Genomic DNA, 4,109 nt, shown 5'->3' on the forward strand with positions numbered 1-4,109 from the left:
GATGCAGATTTCTCACCTGAATTCTTTTCCTGAGTAAACAGCAAGAAAATAACCATCTGGCACCTTAGAAGGTTTCTCAGCTTTCTGTTGGAAAACATTCTTAGCAAGTCACTGCAGAGCACTGTACGGTCAGTCACATTTAGGCACAGAGAGATGGGGACAGAGGCTGCCAAAGCCTCAGCCGTGGGGGACGCTCATAATTACCAAACACAACATTTATTACTTGGATTCCATACAAAGCACTCATATTTAGCCTTTTTTTTTTTTTTTTTCTCCAAGTGGGCAGGAGACAGTAAGGGAATCCACAGCATTTTTTTGTTTTTTGAAGTTCCATGTTTTAAACGCAATGAGTTTTCTCATCTTAAATAGGGATGCAAGGTCATTAAATTAAACAGGTTACCTAAAGAGGTCACCCAAACCACAACTCAAGTCCGAAGCAAAAGATATTGCAATGCCTAAGCAACTTCATCTTGAATTACAGAGTACAAGGATGAAACCAGGGCAAGACCAAACAGTTCATTTCAAGCTGTGTCCTTTTTGTAAGTCTGAATTTTTCTCATGTCCAACAAGAAAGAGGGAAGAATATCAGAAAATAAACTAATTGCAAGCTTTATTATTGTATTTTACAGCTGGGATGAACTGTTTCTGGGCTTGACAGTTACAGGATTGGAAGTGACATGGAAGGGCATTTTATTTATCTGGAGAAGAAGTGCAGTGCTAGCAGCCACAACATACGCTTTTTGACAGGTTCCACAAACCACCAGCTGTGCCCCAGAATTGGCATCTTCTTTAGCAGTCAAAACAATTCAGTAGTTTTATGTATTCCCACCAGTTGCCTTTATTCCTGATGTAAGGTATCAGCTTCCCTCCCACCTGAGCTATTGTACAGGGAAACAGAAATCTGAAATTAATTTTATCTTGATCTCCTACACCTAAGTAAGGCACAGCACAAGTGTTTTGACTTCAGCAAATAGTTTCTTCGAAACACCACCCACTCACCTGCCTGAGGAGTCATCTGTGAGTGGCTGGGGCTGCAATCAAAGCTGTTAAACATTGGGAACAAATGCTCTGCTGCACACTTTTAACTTCCTTGAAATCTGACTAATCCTCACTGCTGTTTCACAGGTAAAATATTACCAAGTGACACGAAACAGGGAGATTCAGATCCCTGTATGGGATAATAGTTTCAATTACAAATTGCTGAGCAGGACAAGTCACAAGCTGTAAAGAGCTGTTACTTCGCTTATACAGCAGTAACTGCCAAGAAACAAAAGCTCAAGTTTCTTACTCACACAGAATTTAACATAATTGGAAGCCATTAACTAATGGTACTAAATTACTTCTATAGCTCTTTACCATCTGATTTAGTACTCCTTAATAGTAAGTTCTAACCCAAGAGACCACAGCATCCCTGGAGATGTTTGTACCCACAGCACCAAAAAGGTGAGCTGTCACCATTTGCCCTCTCTGGGGTGCTCAAGAGAGTCTACACTTTCTTCTGTTTCTTTATAAAATACTATTAGTAACAATAGAACCAAAGCCATCTCACACAGGAATTACAGATCATAAGAACAGTACAAGGCTCTGCAATATAAGAAGTGAAGGTATGCTCACTACAAAAGCAACTCTAAATGCAAAAAAAGTTTTGCAGACTGAAAATTCCTAAGCCATATGTTGCTGGAAACCAGAGTAGGGAAAGGCTTCAAGAAGTTGGAAAGCTCATGCATGCTTCCAGAATCCACATCCCTGGTACAAAGCTCCCCAGAAACTGATCAGACTTGCTGCTTTCCTCTCTCCATTTTGCAATTAGGAAAAATACATGGGAAAGAGAGTACAATACCCTTCAGGTACAGTACTCAGCTTCTGCCCTGCCTGCAGCTCCCAGAGCCACAGCATCCAGCCCTGGAAGTGGAACAACTGTCAAGGCATCACACAGCTCCCTGTGCTTCCCAGCGGACACACTGCCTCCAGAGATTTTTCCCCTAAGAAAAAATTAGATTACCAAAGATAAAATGATGTGCTTTCAGATGCTAATGTCTCTTCTAATATTGCCACTTTTTAAAACTGTTACATAATCAAGTTGTGTAACCAACATGCTCAACTTCCTTACAAAGCTGCTCCCCTCCCTCCATCCATCAATCAACCCTGGCATCATCCTGTACAAATTGCATTGCTTTGTTTCCCAAATCAGATGGGACAATTGTCCTTCATCTATTTCTCTAGAGAGCATTGACCAAAAGAAACTTCACTAAAAATGAGGACCCAAATAGCAGGTGCTGCCACTAAATGCTACTGACTTTGTATATCCAAAGCAACCTGACCAGTACTTCAATAGCTGAAAAAATGCCAGCTTACAAGGGTGACGCTAACTTTGATTTCCCACGATATGAAAAATCAAAAGATCTTTAAAGGCTCCCTATTTCCAGAAACTTGACTTTGAATGGAAGTCAGAAGCAGGGACAACACAATCCTCCAGGCCAGTTTTCTGCCAGAGTGGTTATTTTATAAAATAAAAGGTTCATCCTCTTCTCCTGATAGCTGTGCCTGCACCATTCTGCAAAAAGCCTAAAGCAAATTAAGAAAAGCAACAGAATCATCATAGCTAAAGTACACACATTATTTTATATTAAGATGCAAGTCTTCACATTTTGAACAATCACCTACAGTCATACACAAGTGAAAGACAGTTTTAGAATAAGCTGAGATTTAGAAAGGTAGGCAACAGTCATAGCTTTGTTTCATCCTACTCTTGTTTGTGCTCCCCAATCAGCGATTTTCTTTACAAACTATACTGGTTTATGAATTCTAAAGATGAGAAACAAGGCTAAGCTGTTGTCATTACTTGCTTTCTAAAACAGCCTAGCAATTAATTGCCTATCAATATTATCATAGAGATTTGAAAGAACTCAGGCTGCTCCATCAGGGAAACAAATTTAAAAGTAAGCTCAAAGGCCCCAGCCAAGATGTTCAGAGAAATAAACCGCCAGACAGACCTTTTATGAAAGCTTATCCAAGGCATTGTCTAATACACATAATAAAGGAGCACAGAGGTTCTGCAGAACTACCAGGTGCTGAGTGCCCTCTGTTCTGTCAGGACACTCAGGAAAGTTCTAGCTGCTTTGCTGGAATTCCACAGACAAGCTGGAGGCACTCAGTTTCTGGTTCACGGTCACCTGTCCTCCAAATAAAAGACCTGAGGAGCAGCTGAAGCATGCAAGAGCCATCTGTGACAAAACTGCCCCTGTAAGTTCAACACTTCCATCCTTCTCCAAGCCTTCCAATGAATGTTTAAAAGAGTGTAAGAAAGGTTTCTCAGAACTCTATAAAAAGAGACAAATCTGACCTTCCATTTTTCTTAGGTTTCCTTTGTATTTTAGCATGAGTCTTAATTTGAAATAGAAAAAATTCCTAGAGGTTTATCCAACAGTACTGCATTTAACTTCACGTGCTTGTGCACACATGTATTGTGCACACATGTATTGGTATTTTTTAATATATACAAAGAAGTGACTGGAACACCTGGCCTGGCCCAGAACACACTAATATACAAAGAGAGGCATGCATTATAACACAAGAACATGCATACATTATAAGCAAATGCCAGCTAATTATGCCTCCAATTATATGAATGTAATACATGCCATTAATGCAAATAGAGGCCATGCCAGACTTTGGATATACACCCAAGATGACACTGGAGAAATTACATTAATCTCAGGTAAAATTACAAGGACAATAATCAGTTGGTTTGCAAGGCCAAGGGGTGCAAAGTATCAAGTCAGCTTCACTGAAATTGAAAAAGATGCACATTAACACACTAACAATATAAAACCCGAGCATTTTATCAATGTACTTTCAGTGCTGTCAACCTGCTTGTTTGAATTTCAAAAGACACAGAATACTCAGTTTCAGGAATCTTTGGTTCTACCTAAAATAAAGAGAGATGAAATTTAATATAAAGTTCCTTTCCAGCCTTATGTTTCAGAATAACTGTTAATATCTACAATGAGAAACCCCACAAAAAAGTGCGTATTTTAAAATATCTACAGTTTTACTTGCCTTGGAAATCAAGGGGGGGGAAGCAATAAATAAAATTATTCATGCCAGTG

This window comes from Lichenostomus cassidix, chromosome 1 (genome assembly GCF_008360975.1).
Source record: "Lichenostomus cassidix isolate B80296 chromosome 1, HeHo_3.0, whole genome shotgun sequence".
NCBI lineage: Eukaryota > Metazoa > Chordata > Aves > Passeriformes > Meliphagidae > Lichenostomus > Lichenostomus cassidix.